The sequence below is a fragment of the Embiotoca jacksoni genome, unplaced genomic scaffold (assembly GCF_022577435.1).
Source record: "Embiotoca jacksoni isolate LCO1_2020_lvr unplaced genomic scaffold, fEmbJac1.0.p SCAF_3, whole genome shotgun sequence".
In the NCBI taxonomy this organism is placed as follows: domain Eukaryota; kingdom Metazoa; phylum Chordata; class Actinopteri; family Embiotocidae; genus Embiotoca; species Embiotoca jacksoni.
The window spans coordinates 17,438,168-17,460,981 of NW_027185381.1; the positions used below are offsets into that span (position 1 = coordinate 17,438,168).

General features: G+C 41.1%; 1 protein-coding gene across 2 annotated transcripts in view; it reads left to right on the forward strand.

The window, feature by feature from the left end:
* Positions 1-22,814, forward strand: part of LOC138206030 (transcription factor Maf-like) — a 44,464-nt gene that overhangs the window by 12,724 nt on the left and 8,926 nt on the right. Inside the window, exon 3 of one of the 2 annotated variants that reach the window (XR_011178910.1) lies at positions 7,191-7,292. The exons of the other annotated variant lie outside the window; for it this stretch is intronic. The gene's annotated coding sequence lies outside the window, so the exon portion shown is untranslated. The remainder of the gene's footprint in view (positions 1-7,190; positions 7,293-22,814) is intronic. 2 annotated transcript variants of the gene reach the window in all.

Genomic DNA, 22,814 nt, shown 5'->3' on the forward strand with positions numbered 1-22,814 from the left:
TGAAATCATCTTGTTCCATTATAAGTTCAGGTCCAGCAAGGTCAAATGTTTGACATGTTGCAAGTAGACAATCAGTCAGTAAGACTGGCTCCATGCTTCTCTATCTACTGTCTGCCTCTGTACCTCCACTCTGTCTGCCTCTCTTATCCTCTCTTGGAGTCAGAAATTAGTGTGGCAGTAATGTGGTGGCGGATTGCAGTACACAACACTCCGGATAAATTGTATTTATATGGGCATACAGAGACAACAAAACAGAGATTATCTTTAAGTAGGTCATTAGTTACGATTTAAATATTGAGAGTCAGAGTAATATTGGAGGAAAAGTTCATTATTGTTGCAGAAAAGAAAAAAAGATTCTGGCTCCAACACTTATAAAAAAAAAAAGTATGTTTAATTGTATTTTTACATTGCTACATATGTGCATCAATGCCACAATTTCTTTGCAACGACAGCCTTAGCATGTTGATGTTGTTTTTAACAACCATTTGGATATATTCTCTCTTCTTTTAGCTGCACTAAGTGAACTTTCCTTTTTCTAAATAAACAGGTTGCCGAGGAGTAAAATAGAATAAAGTAAAATTGAATCTCCCAAAATCTCAGCTTCGGTCATATTTTGCTTTTTATTTTCGTGTTGAGGGCTGTGCATTTTTGTTGCAACCCTATACTCTTTTTTGAATTGCTTTTATTTAATTTTACTTGTCCTGTTTTACAATGTTTAAGCCAGAAAACCCAGGATGACTTTACATCTAGAAAACAGCATTTGCCACATGACAACAGCAAAAGGCACGCCAATAAATGTGTTTTACTGGGTCCATAAACAAAGAGCAAAAGGATATTGACCGGACATATACAGCACTACTGACAATGTGAGTCTGCTTTTATCAGCTGCAAAGCATGCAAAATTATACTTGAATCTATGACTATCGGTTGTATGTCACGACACAAATTCAACCATCGATTATTTGTGTTTAAAAAAAAAAAAAAGGTTTTAATTCAGTCAATTAGTATTAAACATGTAATTATACCTGCGCAGTCTTTTTTATTTTTTTGCATAAATACATGTTAGCCGTGTACACGCACACATGCACACACACATACACACACACACACACACACACACACACACACTGTTGTGTATAATATAACACAATGAAGTGGCTTTGCCTGAGACACCTCATACATTATTTTAACAATGTATAGTGCGGTGAATAAAAAGGTCAGTGGTTGAGAACTGGCTTCATGTAACAATAAGATGCATGAACTGAGCACTGCAGACCCTTCAGTCAGCATCTTGCAGCTGAACGCTGTGAGGAGGAAACACATGCAAGCTGAAGTGATAGATTCCACTATAGGCTGTGTGTGTGTGTATGTGTGTGTGTGTGTGTGTGTGTATGAGACTGTCTGTGTGTGCATTCAGTGTTTATGGGGCACCGTAATGAAACACCTTACAACAATAGATTTACTTGGTCTATCATTATTGATTGTACATTTTTCCCTTTTGCCCTTTGCCTTGCTTTGATAAATGTCTTTTATTACGGCATTTTAAAGCAAGAGATGAAAGCAAGAGATGAGCCCAGATTTTGTTTTTGAAGTGATGCTTTTATTAGACCAATTCTATTTTTGTCAGCACCCGAACACACTCCCGCTCCGCAGATGCGATGCAAGCAGTGCATGTTTCTGTTTGCAACGCAGGGTTTAATTTTCAGAGTGTATTTATCACATGCTGTCATGTTGCGGTCACATGACCACATGAACCACTGCCAGCAATTAAGGCTGATAAATCACTCATTTACAGGAAGAGAAGGAGGGACAGAGTTGGGTAAAGCGGAAACAAGAGAGTGATAAGAGACGGAGAGGAATAATGACCAGCCTGTACTCCGTAACAGATATTTTATCCTTTCATTTTTTAAACCTGTGATGTCTAATGTTATTGTGTTTGGGCAGTGTAGTATGAACTCATACAGGCAGAAACAGAGAGACAGATGGTAGTCGTTTGTGCGGTTTACTGTGATTGTGACCTGACTGTGCTGCTTTATTTACTGTTTGTGTACGTTTGTGTGTGTTCATGTGTGTACATGCCCGTACAAGCAAATGCAATTGTGTCACGACAGAGAAAATGATGCAGAGAGCATACGTCCGCAACTGTTCGTTCACTCTCTTTCTTTGTTTCCTGCTGATGGATTTAAACAGGAGAGCAAACACATTGATGGCTCTGCATGCATATACCAAACTATATACAGTATCCTTTATTGTTGTCAGTATGTAGATGGAAATACTGTTATAAAGGAGGTTTTAAACTTACATTTGCTTTGATCTTTTTTGGCCTGACATTACAGAAATTAAGAGCCTTAGCCGCTGACCAGACAAGTCTTCTAGCAGTCCTGGAACGTGAACGGGATCTAACCTGTGCAACATCTGTATAAGTTACATCAGAATGTGTGTTTCAGCAACACAGGTCAGTGCTCTGCTGAGACTCAGCCTGCCCACTCACTTGAAAAGGCTGATTAAAGATTCATGACAAAAAAAAAAAAAAGAGAAAACGGACCGCTTTTAATGGTCTGGAAGGAGGAAAGGAGAAGAAGAGAGAAGTGAGACAAGCTGTGGTTTCTTTCCCGACAGTCGGCGCTCTCATTCATTACACACAGCGGTCACTAACTGGCCAGAGGAGTCTTTACAATGAGACCATTGAGAGGGGTTGAGTCAGTCAGGTTTCCTGACGCATATTAGGAATCAGCCGTTACTGTGCATGTGTGTGACTGTGTTTTTGTTGCTAAAAGAGTTATAACTTTTTCAAATTAACTGCTTACTTGTACTTTGCAGAAAGGCGTCTTCTGGCACTGTGTGTGTATGTATTAATGCTGTATTCAACAGAGGCAGGACTGCTGTCGGTGGCTTTACCAGCAGAATAACTCTGAAAGCTGGTGCCTGTGACAAAAGCAGCTCTTATGGGGAGAGAAATGATCTGTGTACACATTAACTGCACTAGAATACAAAGTCAACACTGTGAGTTTGTGTGTGTGTGTGTGTGTGTGTGTGTGTGTGTGTGTGTGTGTGTGTGTTTGTACTCGTGTGGTACATGAAGTTTTGCCAAAGACTTTCAAGCATGTGAAAAGCTTTCATTTTTTTCAGAAGAGAGGACAGACGGAGTGAGTTTCTACATTCTCTCTGATCTTTGCTGCCTACTGGCTTTCTAGTAACAGCAGTAATGTAAGCTTCATAATATGTTTTATTTATATTTTGTTTTATTTTTTTGAAGAATATATAACTATGGGTGATCTGGGAAGACGTTATACAAATACAATTTAAACTTTTTTGGTGTTTGTTCAAGTCAGAAAAATGATAAGAATAAATACAAGTAAGACACATTTCTTTACAAAATTAGAAGTTTATTATTGATTGTTTCCATTCATAAAATATTTAGAGATTGGAATAGTTGCACGTGAGAATTTGTGCAGGGAATCTCTGATCACATAATTTTTTTAATTTTTTGTCAGCAGACACATATAACATATGGAGAGTGCTGAAACCTCCTTCTCACTCTTTCTGTCTTTTTCTTTTGCTGTGGTTCAAGGTTGACACACACACACACGAGCACAGAAAGGGGAGGAGGCACGAGGGAGGGAGGAGCAGACAGGGAAGAGGGGTGCTTACTATCTGCATTTGTGAACAGAACGTCCTGCCTGTACAAACTGAGGGAGGAAGGGGCCACATACCACTGCCACCCTCTTTGTCACTTTTAGACACATTTTTAAAAGTGGCCGTGAGCTTTTTGCCTGCTTAGAAGAATTTATTTTCACAAGAGGCCAAAGGCATGAGCCTGTAACACTGCCTGATTTTCAATTCTGAGCAGGAAGCAAGGAGTTTTCATGTTGTGACAATTCTAATTGATTTCTAATAGTTAATCTCGATATCATCGATAACCTCTGTTTAATGTCAAACTGGGTTGACTGTGCGAATACTGAATTTGGACACAGGCTTCGTCAGGTCAATCGTGCTCATACAATATACAAAAAGTAGTCTCTTAAGTCTCTAAAAGGCAGCTTCAAATCTGTGTTTTTTTTTTTTTTTTTTTTAAATTGTATTTAAATAAAACTGTTCAATGCTTAATCAGAAGCAGGAGAAGAAATTGAGTTTGTCACAATTTTACTGAAGAGAACGTACATTCAAAAATCCAATTTCTGACAGTCAGTGGGTTTTGGCAGTGCTGATAGGTGCAGTGCAGTGTGCCTATACTGTATATTTTATGTGGCTTTATCTTGAGTGAATTAAAGGGCCTGTAAAAAGTGGAATGTTATTAGCGTCAGACCACCTGGGGTGAACATCTGCAGCCTCAGACTGAAGACCTAACATACATCACTGTTTGTCTTCTCACTATTTACTGTCACACACACACACACACACACACACACACACACACACACACACACACACACACACACACACACACACACACACACACACACACTGATGCATTCATCTTTTGCATGACTCTTGTCTTATTGACGTATGCACAGTTGTGCATTCCTGCAGGGGTACGAGCTGGTTATTAAAGATGCCACAATGTCACAGGTTAAATACAGGTTCTGCTCCTCTGGTCAGCCAGAGTTCAAAGGTCAGCAGGTTAGTGTCAGAGGCCAGGATGATCACAGCCAATCGGTTTATCACAGCGCAGCTCACCAATAATCCAGTGGCAATTCAAAAACCAAACTTTAGGATGATTTGTGGAGCTTTGAATGATTCGTATGGATTTTTCTGCGGAACTTTTGCACAAAACCTTTTTATTTGCTTATCTCATTTTTTTTTATTCCTATAACTACTCTCCTTTGAATAATTAGATGTTCTTTTCATGTTCTATTAGGACTGTTTTTCCTCATGTCTCTGCTTGAGCACTATTTTTTCATCTTCAAAGTGAAAGCTAAAATAGGGCGATCATTGCAAGTTAATTACTACAAATCCCTTTGTGAATTTGCTCTTGTGTTTGTTTACATGCATAGATTTGCCTGCTTCTGCACTTTTATGTATTTGTGTGTATGCTTTGGTGAATGCCTTTACTTTCTTCTGTCGTTCTGTATATTTTCTCATATTTTTAGTGAGTGTGTGCGCATTTGTGTGTAGATGAGGTTGCAGTGGGGTTTATTTAAATAGATAAGATGGTGTTTTATTCCCAATCAGAGAAATCTCCTGTCGCATCTCAGTCTCTTCATAATAACCCCCAGCATTGCTCCACATTCCCCTGACACACACACACACACACACACACACACACACACACACACACAGACACACACACACACACACACACACACACACACACACACACACACACACACACACACACACACACACACACACTGAGTATTGCAGACACTGCGATTTTTCTCTCTCTCAGGGGTAAAAGGCTTTGATAAATGAAAATAAGTACTTTTCTTCATACGGGGAACAGGAGGGGAAAGAAGAGAATGGCAGAAGTGACAGGAGGTCTCTGACAGTTTGATGCCCCAGTACAAGCAAATATATGACAAAGAAACACCTTCTATTACTGTGTGTGTGAGACTATGTGAGTGTGGTGCAATTTAGCAGTAAAACTCAGGTACATCCTCAGTCATTGTGGGAAATAAGAGTGATTCAGGGATGTGGGTGGAGGAGAAGTGGGATGTAGCAACGGGCTTGTAGGCTGACACGTTAATTGAGTAACAGTGAGAGAAAAAAAACCCAGCACAACACGTGATTTAGAGGAAACAGGTTCTCCTCCTTCAGCTGTCTGTTTCTCTGACTGCAAGGTCACATAGGAACCTCCCCGTGTCTTTCGCTCCACCTTTGTTTCCCTCTGTTCCTCCAGACCTCATTTCATTCAACACTCCCAAACCTCCGACAGCTCCATAACTATAACTCTCTTCTTCCCGTCCTCTCCTCTCCTCCCCTCTTCTCTTCATCCACAGCTAAATGACTCTGTCAGAAATAAAGAACACTTATCTTATCTGCTGCCTCCACTCCGCTGTCTCCATCTCTGCCGACGTCACACACAAATACACACACAGGAAAGAAAACAACAACTTGCGGACAAATTCAGCAACAAACGGATATTACTTCATATTTAACATTTTCTCCGCCTGTGTCTTAAATATTCTTCTCAGACGGATGGTTCACTTTTGTTCAACAGCTTGTCGGACTAAATCTTCACCCGGAAAGAAAACATACAGTACGGCCCACACTGTTACAGACACAGGTAGTCGGAGGCTTGACAGAAGACAGGTGCCCAGTCACTCTGTAGAATTAGCCCCCGCCCCAACCCCCCGCCCACACACACACACACACACACACACACACACACACACACACACACACACACACACACACACACACACACACACACACACTCGCTCTCTCTCTCTCTCTCTCTTGCGCCCCTACCCTTCCTGCCATCGCCTTCTTCTCCTCCCTGTTGTGTGTAAGAGAGAGAGCATCTACAGCTATCTGCAGCATGAGGGAGGCTTACTGGGTGTTTGTGCATGCGTGCGTGCGTGCGTGCGTGCGTGCGTGCGTGCGTGTGTGTGTGTGTACAAGCCACCTACCAGCCACTCGGCAGGGGGCCACATAGAGATGAGAGGGAAGAAAGAAGGATGAGAGGATGGGAAGGAGTGTGATAGGGATAAAACTCTCCGCAAAAACAAACACACAGTAACCAACTCTACACACACACACAGCTCAGCTCACGCTCCAGAAATCTGCTAGGTCTTCCTCAACACTCCATCACTAATACACGATACAGAGTGCAACATAGATTTTGACCAGCATGTATTGTGATGACTTTGCCTTTCCGTTACCTAAAAGTGCACACACACACTCAAAGTTGGCCTACATACGGTATGCAGTTCAGAGAGATCAAAGGTTATGAGTAAACTGCATCGACTGATTCATCTGTACGTGGAGGTTATGCATATGTTTATTGAATTTTATCCAATTTTTCCACCTTAGCTGACGAAATTATCTTGATGTGTTTGCATTTTATAATGTTCAGGATCATCCTTTGTTCGCTGTGTCGGAGGCCTGTGTGGCAAAAAAAACGATAGAGGAGAGGGGAGAATGAAAGGCAACGCGCTCGCTCCCAGCATAAAGTGGATATGTGTGTTTGCAAGGATGCATGAGAGACGGAGAGATGAAAAGAGTGATAATTCTTCTGCTATCCCTAGGCCTTTCACAGCCTCGCGGGCTCCCTATAGGTCCCCTGACACATGCCTGAGCAGAAAGCTGGGGCCTGCTAATTGGCCCCTGTGATAACACCAGAGACAAAGGTAATGTATGTGTGTGGACATGTTTCGGTATTACAGCGGCGCTGAAAGCTTACATTTTCTGCTACTAATAATTTGTTGGTATGTAATTCTGCTTTGAAGGATGTTTGATTTGTAAGCTGAGGACATTTCAGATCTGGTGGCTTATTGAAGTCGGAAGCTACTGAAAAACAATTAAAGCATATACACTAGTTCAAAGCACAGCTTCAGCCTTTAAACAGCTTGTTTCTCTAATTGTTTCATTATCTCAGTGTGCTTATTAAATGTACGATAATTGTTAATTACCACATGAGGATTTGTAAAGGATTTGTCTTGAGTATCAAAACAAATTAATTAAACCGAACACCGTTAAAACAACAGCAATGATAACAGCAGGTGCAGTGTGTGCGTGTGTGTGTACACATCCACATTTCCTATGGTATGCTTCTATGTTTGAATCTCTGTTTAATTGAGATTCATAGGCGGAATTTAAATAAGATTCAAATGAGATTCATAGCCAAGTTTAGCAGCACAGGTAATATGCAGATAGATTTAATGATGATTCAGTGTATCTTGCATTCTAACGAGAGTTTGATTAAACCATTGGAAGACATTGACTGAAATCATTACCGTGGTTGGAGGAAAAGCAGCAAAAAGACAAACTGTTTTTTAAAGACATTTAAAGGTAAATGAAATTAAAGTCAAATATAAATTTTCCCAAATGTAATTTCCAAATAGAATCTAGAGAAATCCATGTTTTGTATGTAAAATGTAGCGTGTTAAAACTACCAAACAATAATTTTTGTTGTGTCTTTAGAGTTAATGTTGCATCAACACAAATTGAACATAAAATAAACCTTTACTCGTATGTTTTGGACAAAAGCATCTGCAAAATGACTGCAATGTTTAAAAAAAAGTTGCTGTAGCCTTGGATAATGTGAAACGTCAGATCTTAGAACAGTGTTGAGTTTTTTTTGTCAAATTTCGTCTGGGATAAATTCCCCCAGTGGTTTATCTGAAAGCGATGACACTGTACTGTACATCTGATTCCATACACTCACCAGTTTAATCTGTGTAACATCCAGCTGTTCACGACAGCTGGGACATTATAAGTAAATAAAACGCAGCTCCTGAGCTTGCACATAAACGCGTGCACACACGTCAACACTTATTCTTCTGTTGCCTTCCATACATGAGCAACGAGTTGTTTCTCTTCCCTTTCTCCTGCTGTACATATGCGTGGACAGATGTGCACTGCTGGATACTTTGTATTTATATAAAGTATGCTTACCACGATTGATGTAAAAAGGCGTTAATAATCAGTGTGCGTGCATGCGTGGGTGTGTGTGTGTTTGCGTGCGTGCGCGTGCACGCGTGTGCGCACGCTAGTGTCTATGTTGGCATTAGAAGGGGTATGGTAATACATTTCACTCCCTGATCTGATGATACAGGCTCAAACGCCCATAATTCTCATCGGTGGGGTCCGTTGACTTGCATTTATAATTCATACATTCATAATCCCTGTTAAATTTGATCCAATATATGATTTCTGATATTAAACTGCGAAGAAAACAAATATTCTGTTTTGCAGACTTCATAAACTTAAATGTATTTATGTCACAAAAAAAGCACATGAACACAGGCACAAACAAACACTCATGCACAGCATTTACACTCGAGGCCATTCATTGTGTCTTATTTTACTTACTTACTTGCAGTGTTTAATGACACAGTCATTAAATGGAATTCTAATACACCCAGCTGCACGAACACACACATAAAGTATTGACACGGTGAAAGACCAAACAACAAAACAAATATTCTGTGGGATTGGTTAAGCCACAGCAGTAGGTATGAGGCTCTCCGCTGTAAAGCTGCAGTATTGATAGATGCTGCAGAGCCTTAGTCTACCGTCCCACTTTATTTCAATTAGCTCAGAGGAAGCAGGAAATAACCTGCAAATCAATTGTCATTTCTATGGGACTGAGGCTGGAGCCCGAGATTCACTTTGTCCACCAATAAAAGATGATGTAGTCATGAAGAAGATTAAAGGGAATTTCCTCCTCACATACCCTCACACTGTTGTACAGTATATCATTAATGTGTGATATCCAGTGCTTCGAGGCTGTTATGGTTATTCTCTGATGTAGTGCGGAAATTTGTTTTCATGGTACACAGACATTCTTTAAAAAAAAGCTCTGCCTCCTGCATTAGTAAGTGACCCTTTACAATTCCCAGAACCCTGCTCTAAAGGACAACATTTTGCAACTCGAACTTAAAATCTGTTGTAGCTGAATTGTATCCTGGTCTTTGGAGGAAACCTGACATACCACTCATCAGTCCACCAGAAAACATTGGGTCAATTTCATGTTTTGCCTCATGTAGGCAAGAAAAGTAAGGTGCCTTAGGGTTGGGCCACAAAACAATGGTTAACGTTTAAAATATGTAATTTTGACAAATATACCTTACATACATTGCATAAATTACTTAACATAAGTTACTGTACATACGCTACTTCATGTACATGACATACTTGCGTTACTTAAAAGAAAGCCACATTTACTTCTCTCACAGACTCGAACACTGTTGGTCAGATGAAAGTCCCGTCTTTGTTTTCTCCAACCGCCCCCCAACCACTTCTGCTATTGGACTTTATAACTCTTTGTACTTCTTCACATGACCTCCGTCACATGACCTCCTTCTTCGAACCTGGTCATTTATGCATATACTTTTTACACCTACATGAGGCAAAACTGACGCAGCATCCTCCAATGGACTGACTGGTATTACACGCCTTGACCTGATATCGGGCTGTTTTAGAATAGTTGAAGATGAGGCGTCACCCCTCTGGTGTAAAATGAAGAAAAGTTGACAGCTGACCTGTTACCTAAAGTCATACCCATGTTTTTCGAGATACAGTATGTGCTCGGTAGAAAGGCCCTGAAGTAGGCTCAGCACGACTTCCCCAGTCAGTTAAATAGAGTTCCCATTCATAGACATTCTGTCTTTATGATGGACACTCATGCTCGCATTAAATCAGCCTTGGAATCACACCACCAAAATAAATGTGATGAATGCTGATGTATCCTTTTAATGACCAAGCACAAAACTGTGCAGTGACAGAAAACAGCAGAGCAGGAAACTAAATATGTGCCATGAAACACACTGGAAAGCTTTTAGCGAGGGAGGTTGAGAAAGGGAGGTCAATATGGATTGCAACCAAGCAAGATATAGAAGGTTATATGGTGTATGATCATATCAGGAAACACAGTCATGTATGCACCCCACTTTACAGTATATCACACACACAAACACAAACACAGACACACACACACACACACACACACACACACACACACACACACACACACACACACACACACACACATACACCTGAAAACACTGAGACGCACCACAGAGTGATTTGTTTGTGTTGTTGGTGCAGTGGACTGAAGCCATGGAGGTAGTAACTGTTTGATGGTAGGCTTTATGGAGACACTATATAACGCCTGTGACAGTTTATTCAGTGCATGTCAGGAAGAGGGGATTTGTGACACTACAATGGCTGGGACACTCCTGCAGCCCCATGCACTTATGCACCCACCTTTCATGGCTCCAGAGGGAAAAATGAGTGAGGGAGATACGAATCTGTTTGCATGTTAAATGTCACAGAGCTGCGTGCAGTATAATGCTGAAACAAGGCCGTAATTCTACAATAGAACGAGTACTAAACTCAGCTACTGGGGGAATCGACAAAAATATCTTCCCTTTTTAATTTTAGCTTCTGATTCGAATTTAACATCACACTCATCCTGTTGACATGCTCGGGTAGACACAAATGTCTGAAACAGTTTAATGAGAGATTTTTCCTCTGCTTTACAGCTACTGTGGCAGGCGATTGGAAACCAGACTGAGATCGTTAGACAGTACAATTTCTTTACAGAAAAAGAAATTCTGTCTTCCTCTTGCACTAACTTTTTGTCCAGCTAGTTATTCCCCGAGGTCCATTAGCTGAGTTCTCATTGGTTCTACTCTCGGCTGGATGCTATTAGCCTTGTGATTGGGTATTGAATTAGCCTGCTGATTTGGTATTGAAGGAGTGAAGACTGATGAGAGGATTTGGCTAAGCTTTCTTCTCCAAACCTCATTACTCACACTCACAGAGAGCCGAGCTGGAAGATGCACACACACAAAACGACTCACACAGAAATGTACACACAGAGATTTCTGTCCTGCTTAAACTCTCACTTTTCCATGGAAGATTTAACAATTTAAAAATCGTCCCATTCCGCCAATTGCCCGCAGGTAGAAGACAATTCCTTTTTCACAATGGACACCTGCATTGCTTTCTCGGCTCACCTTTCACATCTGTTGCTGATGAAGCACAGTCGAAACCACTAAACAAACATGTGATATATGCATGAGCAGGTGCTGCAGAGACCGGAGACACTGGGATGCAGCCTCTCTGTACTGAAAAGAAAGCGTTGTCGGCCCAAGAGAGTGCTGCATGCAATTGGAGGCTGCTAAAGAGAGGGAGGTGTGAAAGGCTTTGTGCTGATTTATGCTGTGTTTCATCCCACAATAAAGATTATGGATGATGATATTGATTTAGCCGGGGCTGTGGCCATGACTGGACTCTCAGGTTGGGAGAAAAGAGAATTTAGCTCATTATCATTCCCAGACATAGTGAGGAAGCCTTTCTATCGGCGAATGTGTGCAGATAAATGTGTGTCTCTACGTGTGTGTGCGCCAGAGACTTAGATCATCCTCTGTGTTACCGGCATGAGTCTTCCCTCCTTTGGTGTTTGTGAAAGTGGTGAACCCCATCCTGTCCTCCTCTTTCACGAGCCACAGACCAAGCAGCAGGCATTTCCAGCAGCACAGTACAGCAGATCAGGAGGGAGGGATGAAGTTATTGACTCCACTTTGATTTAACCTCTCCTGCCTGATCCTCAGAAGCTCACAGACACATGCAGATTGGGGAATTCTCAAAATAATGGCTGCCTTCTGAAAGATGTGCATTTGAAAGACACAATTCAGAATTTATTCTGTCTTCAGATCCTTTATTTAAGTAAAAGTACTACAATGTATTTTACAAATTTTACAAGTTACGGAAGTTTATTCTTCAGAATCAAAAGTAGCATACCTTGCTATGCAGAAGGGACCTATCAGGGTATTGTTTATAACATTTTACTTGAGGATAACCTGTATATGTTTCCTTGTAAATAAACAAAACTTTACAGTAAACCTGGGGTAGGCAGGAGAGGGAGCTCCAGTCGGGTATTCTACAAATGCAGATGCTCATACACATCCCTTCAGATATTAGGCTCTATTCAGTGGCCAAAAATCCTGGATAAAAAGTGCCTATTCCAGCATTAGCAACAACTCAACTCTCAGCCTCAACTCAAGTATTGTATATCCGGCATTGTTTATGTCAATGTTTATTACCTTATAGCCTTCCTTCTCCTTAATTTTATGATGGCACATACCGCCTCATGCAGATCATTGGAATAACGTGACACGACAGGTAAAATTGTGTATCAAATGACCTGTGCGTGTCTGTGCATTTTCATACTTGTGCTCACTTGTAGAGAAACTCTAGCACCACGAGAGGTCATCAACGCTACAGTTAGCCTTTAAAGTCCCCCCAAGTTAGCATTTATAGGCAACATACAAACATGTAGTAAGTGATTTATAACAAACGTAGTTGTAAAAAGCGACAAGGACATTTTTTGTGTCTTTAAAGTGCCTTTAAATATATACACAGGACTTGTGTAAATGTATTTGACCACTTGCATATATTATTGTACAGTATGTTTGTAAATGGACAGCAAAAAAAAAAAATCTCTGCACATAATATTGGTTTAGCAAAATGCATCTACACAATGCTAATATGTCCGTAATTTCAGATTGAAAACAACAGCTATTATTCCGAGGAATATCACAGAATGCTGCTATGCTGAACACTGTTAGAGTTGTTGAACAGGACAATGGCGCCAAAGTGCACTTCTCTTTAATTAATTACCCGCTTTTGTTTCTGGAGGCAATACACAAACATGCACACACAGTTAATACTCGCACGTATACACTCAGAAACAGGCAAGAGTTTGGTTTTTAGAGGGAAAAGGAGGAAACGAGGGAGAGAGGAAGAGGGTAATATCAGCAGGCTATCTATCCTCTCTTCCACTGGTGCATCCCAATCCTCTTTGGAAATAACAAATGCATAAAGGAACCACAACACAAATATATCTGCCTGGCTCAGATAGATAGTGCTATGCTAGAGTTTAATACCCTTATGTAAACCAGTAACAATCAAGCCCTAACACACACCCCCACATCACCACTAAGGGGACAATAAGGAACACGCTCTATTCTTTCTCTCCAGATATGAACAGTGAGGAGACATTGTGTGTGTGTGTGTGTGTGTGTGTGTGTGTGTGTGTGTGTGTGTGTGTGTGTGTGTTGTGTGTGTGTGTGTGTGTGTGTGTGTGTGTGTGTGTGTGTGTGTGTGTGTGTGTGTGTGTGTGTGTGTGTAAGAAAGAGAGAGAGACCGAGCTGTTTTTTTTTTTCCAGCAGATAGTGAACAATGCAGTAGCCCAGATTGGTTGGCTCCCCGATGCTTCTTGTGGTGGTTGTTGTTTCAGAAGCAGAGAGTGATATAGACCCTGACCTTAGAGACCACAGCACGTCTGATACTCTATTTCATTCATCCTTCACCATCCACTCTTTTGATATCTCACTTTATCCCTCTGTGCCAATTTGTTTTTATACTTTGCCTCCTCTCTCATCCTCCCTCAGCTCTTTTTTTTTTTTCCTCGCTAAAACTGACAATTCAGGAGACAAAGAGAGGAGCGACGCTAAAACCAAGGAGCCCATTTGTCTAAAAATGTTGCCACTGACAAGCAATCTAAGCCAAGGAAAAAACTTGAGGACTTACACATTTATCAAATTAATTTGTGTAAAATATACTGCACCTATGGCAGGTTTACTTACTTTGAGATGCTCAGGAAAAAGTTATTAGACACTTATAATATATCTTGACTTCCAAAATAAAATATGAGACAATTTTGCATCATTTCCTGACAACTCGCAAACAGATTTTGACCAAGAGGGAGAAAAACAACAGGGCTGTCTCTGTAAAGGTGGATCAATATGATTTAGTATGCCATGCAAGTGTGTAAGTGTGTGTGTGTGTGTGTGTGTGTGTGTGTGTGTGTGTGTGTGTGTGTGTGTGTGTGTGTGTGTGTGTGTGTAAATGTGTGCGAGTGAGAGAGAGTGTGTGTGTGAGCATGTGTGTGTAGAGGAGAGAGGGTAGTATAGACAGGAGTTAGAATAGCAAAGGTTAATATCATACATCACCAGCCATCTGCATACGGCTCTGAGGGAGAAAAACACTCTTTGTCTCTCGGCTTGCAGCGTTGATCACTTTAAGATTTTACACCGGTTGACATTTTATACATGGAGAAACATTTTGAGACTTTCTTTTCAGTGGTGTAGAAAGGGGCAGCCTTAACAGCCCTGTAGTTTAATACAATTTCTCCGGCAGTACTAATCTCTCTACATTCTACAGGAAAAACATTGTGGTATTTAAGAAAAATGCCCCTTGTCTTGTCGTACTTCATCATAACTTTACAGAAGCTTTCTAATGTTTGCAGCCTCTGCCGACAGTCGAAGCAGTTTCTGTCAAAGAATAACAAGTTGCAGTGTGTGTGTGGCAGTGGTCTCAGAGATGTAAAGAATCTGACTTTTCACTGCAAGCTCAGCGAGACATGATCAACATCTGTAAACCAAGCACATGCCGAAAGTGAAACCCAATGCAGTGCAGACACAGACAGACAGAGCAGTTTGTATCACGTGTGTGTGTGTGTGTGTGTGTGTGTGTGTGTGCGTGTGCGTGTGCGTGTGTGTGTGTGTGTGTGTGTGTGTGCATTCTCGTTAATGTGTATGTTGGCCGTACGAGATCGCATTGCTGTTTCTGTGTGTTAATGTGTCTTTACATTTGCATGTGTGAAAGCATGCCTTGAAGTTCTCCTTGATCATCAGGCAGAATGCTGCACTCTCTCTGCCATATAAGACCCTGCTAGGAAACCATCAAATATTTATAAAACATTATCCCTGATCCTATAGCCTATAAGTAAGGCAAACACTGCGCTGACTTTCTGTTGCATTACAGATGTTCAGGATTCAAGCTGTGGCCTTGGTTTGGAGTTGTTACAGATTCACTGGCTTTCATCCACCACCAGGTTTTCCCAGAGGGAACTTTGACTGGTTATGCTGAGAACCCACTGGGTAAATTATACAGTGAAGAAGACGCATTGTCACAAATGCAGTTTACAGCCCTCACCGCAGTATTTGTGACAGTTTTTTGATATAGTGATTGAAAAAGAGGATGGCAGAAAAATAAAGAGAGAGAAAGCGAGAGAGTATTAATTCTACATCCCAGACACTGAATGGCTGCTGCTGTTCTGAAGGTTGTTTTATGGAGCAGAAACAGCCTGATCTTTGTGTTGTTTTCTCCCTGATTGATTGCAGTGGCCCGAGGCTCCTCAGAGTGCGCTGCATTTTGTCTGAGTATTTACTAGAATGTTGGGAGGATAAAAATCACAGCCTTAGACATCACAGTACAAAGGCACAGTGGCAAATACAAACAAACAGAGAGGCAGAGGAAGCCCACACAGACAGACAAATGAGGACACAGAAGAAAAGATAGAACATGCAGTACAAAGGTGCAGACATACAGTATCATAAGCAGATGCCATGCATAGACAAGTAAATTAACCATACATTTGCTGCACATGTGCCACTGCGATGGGCCAGGTTCCTCTTTGGGATCAATACAATTTAGTACATCTTTATTTAAATCAAGGGTTGAAAAACATGTTCAGAAGTCTGTCATCTTTCTGTTTGAAAGCTGAGCAATAAATCAATATCAATTTAAATAAATCTAGCTTTACGAAATGAATAAATTATGCTAACCTGAAACTACTGTAAATGCTTTGCGAGCATCGGAGCACTCTCCTGTCTACTGTTCCCAAATGAATTAGTTTAATAGGCCTTTTCCACAGCAGACTTTTTAACTTGTTATTGCAGGGAAACTCAGAGTGTAACTCAGATCTTCAACTACATTCAATTTGAGCAATTATTGCAATACAATTAGTGACATTTTTAACACCCATGTTTAGTCATAACAGTCAGTTTAACACAACAGTTTCTCCCTGGTGCTGTTTGCTGATTGGACAGTCAGGATGAAAGGATAATATTCATGCAGTGTAAAAGAAATGTTAGTACATTAACAATCTATATAAGCCACACAAAAGGAACCTAATATTTGTGACTAAACAACAAATCACAGACTACGTTTTATCACCTTTTGGCTGTCCTTCATTTTACCATGAAATTGCTTTTTTGCATTGATTTCACAACACACCAATTCAGGTTTCAATAATTAGGAATAGGTTAGTTACAGATGTGAATCACCAGCATCCCATCTTTCATTTTTTTTTCGAAAGCTGGCACAGACCATCATATCGACGATTATCCGACATCAGATGGATTTCTGTGTGCATATAGGTGATGAAAACAGGATGCTGTGCTACTGGAGTCAAATAGGCACTCGGACTGTGATATGCTGTGGACAGGACAGCCCTTGGCTCTGTCTGTCAGTGTGTGAAGCCCCAGTGAGCAGCAGTGTGGACAAAGCTATTCAGGGTTCGCCACTGTTGCATGCCTGTCAAGGTGACAGAGACAGACTGACACACTGTAGCACTGAGAGGCTGCAGCCTTCAATCTTTTTTTTCATCCGTCCATTCATGTTTCTCAGTTTCTCTCATTCAACGTAGTCTTTCACCTTCTTTCCTTTGTTTCTGAAGGCGTGATGGAAACTGTGGGTCTTATGCAGTTTGTTTTAAACACCCTTTGTTGACATCATATTAACCTTTCACTAACATTACATTCAAGGTCAATTTGGCTGTAAAAAGTACAATAAATTATTTTTAGTCTGTTATAAACCTTTTTTTTTTTTTTTTTTTTTTTTTAAGAAATTGCTATTTTATACAAATGACTGAAAGAAAGAACTCTGAAAAGTGCACAAAGAATCTGCTCATAAAATGTTTATGTTTTAGTTGTGTCAGCATTACGTGTGTGTGTGTGTGTGTGTGTTTCCATTGTATCTTCAGCTGTGTGATGTACTGTGTGAGGGGAGTTGATTGCGTAATCCTACAAACCTCAAAATGGTGCTTGTCAGATGATAATCTGCCCTCTCTGCAGATTACTGCTCAGATTACACATACAATGAACACTTGGAGGATGTGAGAGATAACAACCCCAATTTGTGCAACTTTGCATTTAATGTGTACGTGTATATGTGAATTTGTGAGTGTCTATCTGTGCTTAAATATTTACATCCGGGCACATTTGTTCTGAAATTTGCTCGTAAATGTTTTGGATGCATACTGTAGTTGTGTGTTTGGATTCATACACTCCTGTTTGTATTACTGCTGTCTGTCTCTGGTGTGAGGGGACACACACACACACACACACACACACACACACACCCACCATCACCACCTCCTCCTCCTCCTCCTCCTGCTCCTCCTCCTCCTCCTCCTTCTGTAGCCTGAGGGGTCCAGCAGCTTATTATGAGTCCTTAGTGAGAGAGGGAGGAGAGAACAAGAGGCCGACTACACTTAAGTGGCAGCAGACAGCAGAGACGGGGAGATTTACTTCTCTTATTCCAGCACACAAAGATTTAAAGGAGCTCAGTATGTGATTAAGAGAAACTACTTCTATAATACTATAATGCTTGAATGTCTGCTGGCGGATGTAATGATCAAGAGTGTGTGTGTGTGTGTGTGTGTGGTAACACTTCCTTCAAGAGGCTGTGATAGAGAATATTACAGAGAATCTTCACACAGTCGTGTGTGGATGTGGTTGTTTGCATTTGATGAATGCCAAATTTCTCTCTGCTCATGTCTTTTTTTTTCCAGTCTGCCCCCTGTCTGCTCCCTCCCCCCCCCACCCCCATCCTCATTCTGTCAGCAACCACGCTGAGAGTGTGTGTATATGTCTTTATGTGTGTGTGTGCATGTCCATTCCCATTCTGTCAGGTTTATTTCTGTTATGTTTCTTAATTAGCTAATAAAGGTCATGGCATCTCTCAGTCAGGGGGGGCCGGCGCATGCAAATGAGCCAGAAGGTCAGATGGATTAGTGACCGCCTCACACCGCCCAAATATAGACACGACCGTGCTGCCATACAAATACCTGCGGCTGTTAAAGCGCCGTCTCTGTACCAACACACACCCACACACCCCCTGATATGAATATGACTGGTTTACTCAGCTGTAATAGTGTTTATAAACAGAGAGTGTTCGTGCAGGGCAATGAGGCTAATGTGCTCGGGCAGATTCAAAGCTGTAATTTTTCTCACCAAAAAACACAAACACTGGTCATTACCTTAAACACCCTATTATTTTTTTTACATTAAGCTGGAAACAACATGGCGTGGCTGTGTGAGTGTAACTGTTGTCTTTCCATGGCGGAAAGAGCATTGCTTTGTTGTAGTGTCGCAAAACCTCACTACAAAGCATATTTGTCACAGTTTCTGTACCAAAGAAAAAGTACCGATACAGCAGCGTGTAAATACTCCATCACAGGTAAAAGTCTTACGATAAAAATCTTACTTCAGTAAAAGTGCAGAAGTATTAGCAGAAAAATGCAGTTAAAGTATTAAAGTCTAAGTACTGGTTTGGTCCCTCTGACTGATATATTATTATGTGACATCACGAGATTATTAATAGTGGAGAATCAGTGTGTGAGCAGCATGTTACTCTTGTAGCTGCTGCAGGTGGAGCTAGTTGGAACTACTTTATATCCAGTTTTACGGGGGCAGCAGATAGTTATCAGAGGATTACTGGGAGAGGAAAGAAGAAAAAAAAGAATTTCTGATACAAAAATCAGTTTTTTTGTTTTGGGATTTGTATATCTAATCTTTGAATTTTTTTTTTCTTTTTTGAAGATATTGAATCATTTGATCATTTGGTGAAATTAAACGATGTAAAAAATGTTTAGACCGTGGAGCCGTTAACAACTATAGACATCTGAAATGTGACCCGACTACACACTGCTGTTTGTAAGACGTTATTGGAGACATACAGGTTGGAAACCAACGGTTTAATCTTTAACAATGTGTTTTATTTCAAAAGCTTGTTATATACCTTTTAAGTCAAATCTTAAGCTGAATTGTAACTAAAGCTGTCAGATAAATGTAGAGCGGAAGTATAAAATAGCATCAAGGGAAAATGATCAAGTGAAGCGAGAGTACTTTGAAATTGTACTTAGTTACTGCACTTTTCATTACTAGTGTTTACTAACTATGTTAGGTTAGTGCTTTGAATGGCAGCTCACTGTAAACATAAAAAAAATGCAAGGTTTCTGGAGCTCGACTCGTGCCGGGGACTAAAATTCGAGACATCTTGACCTGTGCTGTTTCTGTTTGAGCCAAACAGTCGAGTAGTTCTTCTCACCATGGCTCAAGTATCCTCAACCAAACCTGAAGCCTCAAAAGTAATTTTTGTAATGTTCACTGCGTTTTATAATGGCCTCTGTCCTGCCAATAGGAGCACAAGATTAGAAAACACTCAGCTCGGTTATTTTGCTACATAAAGACAAATTATTTCATTGCAGTTAGTTGTGTAGGACTCGCAGGTATACTGTCAGTGACAGTAATGTTTCCGTTCCATCGTGTAATTTTTCCTTGCAGTATGTGCGCATTATCATTTCATCCTGATACACAAGATAAACATGTGCTTACTGCTCTCATTTGAAAGTGTCTCTATCTAATAGTGAAGTGCTCTTGTGATGCACTTGTCCTCATAACATGCGGTGCATGAATGCTGGCGCAGATAAGATAAGAGAGGAGGCGCAGATGCTCCAGTGCTGACACAGTCAACGCTGTAGTGTTGCAGTGGATCTGTTACACCTCTTTAGGTCTATCACCTTTCGCAGCAGAGCTTGTCTCAGTGTCCTTTAGCCCTAAATCACCAGGCTGTCTCCATGTGTGAAAGCTCTCTCTCTCTCTGTAGCTCCATAACTCATCCTGTCTGTCTCGTTGCTCTCTTTCATTCTCTCTCTCTCTCTGTCTTCACCATCTCACTCACTCCACCTTTCCCATAACTCACTGGGTTTCTCTCCATCTCTAAGCTGCTCGCTCACTTCTCTCTCATAGCCATTCATGATTATATCTTTATAACATCCGAGTCCTCTTTCTCTTTCCTTCGTGCTCCCTCGTCTCTAAAACAATTTTCAGATCCACTTTTGACGTAGTGCTGACGCTCTGAGTCATAGCAGGGCTGTTGTTATGCATCTTTTCCAAATCCCACCATTCATCTATTTCTCTCTGGTGGGACGTTGTCTGGCTGCCTGCCTGACTTACAGCAGGCAGAGTGATGGACACGGGGTGAGACCTAGTGCATCACAATCCTCTGCAGCACAGCACAACAGAGACCAGACACTACTGTATAACACTGCACTGAATACAAAATGATACACCGAGGAGGATGATAGGCAAAACTGAACGCAAGTGAAGAAGGAGTGATAAACAACGCATCACTCGGGTGGAGCATCTTCCGTCTTTGAGCTCATTATGTTCACGAGCGAAGATAAATTCAGTCGCCTATCGGAGTGAGTGGAAACTCTAATAACAGAGATGTGAATTAATGCCAAACTTTCTTGCGCATGATGAAAACGGATGCGAGTAAAAACACCTACTATCTAGAGTTGCAGGCTGTTTGGCCCGCAGCATTAAGAGTGCAGCTAAGAGCGAGTCAGACTGTCAGAGTCATATCTTCTGCTGAACAGACCTTTGTTGGAGATGATAGAGAGAATGGGACTTTCTTTGTTTAGATCCCTTCCTCCTTCACCACCTCCTCCTCCTCCTCCTCCTCCTCCTCATCCTCTCTTTCACTCAGTAAAGTATTTACTCAGAATCCAGCTGTTGTTTCCAACACATGCTACAAGCCTTATAGCTGCCCTAAAGTTTAGAAACAAAAACACATTTCATTCTGAAACACCTTCTAAGGAGCAGATACACATATCCAGAATAAAAAATACACTGTTTCAGAAGTGTTTTACAGACGTTCAGTTTTTTTTTTTTGCCTCTCTCCTTGACTCCTTGACGACCCATCTCTTCTCTCTTGTAATTTTTTGTCCCTTTTATCTGTGAATATACCAGTTATTTCACACCCATGACCCCTACTACCTTAAACCAGGAGTCAACCCTTCCCTAAAGCACACTCTGACTTTGTCTCTCCCTTTTTCTTTTTTTTTTCCCTCTCATGATTTTCAAAATGCAAACATGTCTTTCTGCATGCCCTCAGGGATGTAAGATATAAAGACATTTTCAGAGGAGTTTAAAAAGGTCCGATCCATAATCACCGAAAGTGGCTCTGCCATCTGCAGAATTACAATAACATGCATTTAAATGACTGAATTCAATCTCTGTATCTGCTGTATATCACTGCTAGTCATGACTCATACTGCAGGGCCAGCTGAACCATGAGCTTAGTTTCGGTTTCATTCATTCCCAGATTAAGTGGTCGGGTGACCGTTGTATCACCGTGGAGCATGTTCATTTCTTGTTTTCCATTCAGACACAATGGAATATAATTAGTCGATAGCTGCTTCGTACTCACGCACGCTCGCTGCTAATAAATGCTAACAACAAAGAGTGAGGCCATATGTCATTTGCTGCATTAGCCACTGTAGTTTTGTCAGGCAGACTGCTTGCGAGTACATTACATACATTAGCAGTGTTTCCCGTCTCTATCAGTCCTCTGATTACAATAAATGCTCCCTCACATTGTAACGATGGGCTTTACAATAATGGGCCATAAATTAATACAGTGCTCAGCAGTAAATACTATTATGCTGTTAGTGTTTACAGTATACCCATGTATATATGGCTGGATTGGTGGATAATTACCATTCACAGAGTTAGTCACTCCAAGACAACAGACACTTGCTGTCTATTTGTCACCATGCTGGAGGGGAAGAGGGGGAGGCACTGCATCTTGATCAAGAATATCAATGCCCCAAAATGTCATTGATTTCAACCAGGGACTGATAAGTGTTTCGCTAGCTGGGTCTGAGCACTGTTGCAATACACCAGCAGTGGACTGAATCTCTTTCCTTTAATCTTACAGAACAGGGGGCAGGTGTGAAAAGCTTATTAAGGTGTAATTCACTGCTCTGTCTGTGTCATTTGGGCTTTGCACTATCACTGAGATCATTCCCCCACACACAAGAGTGTCGAGACCCCGTGAGTGAATGGCAAGCAAGCATGTATGTGTGTTGGAAGCGTGCTTCCATATGAAATGTACACGAGGGTGAATCTCAGTGGTGTTAATGGCTTTTTAAATGTCAAGGAAAGTCAGGGAATGATAAAAGAGAGATCTGTTATCCACTGTCCACATGATCACCGTGGAGCACGCCGCTGCTCTCACCTCACTGAGGAGCCTCAGTGTGTGTGTGTGTGTGTGTGTGTGTGTGT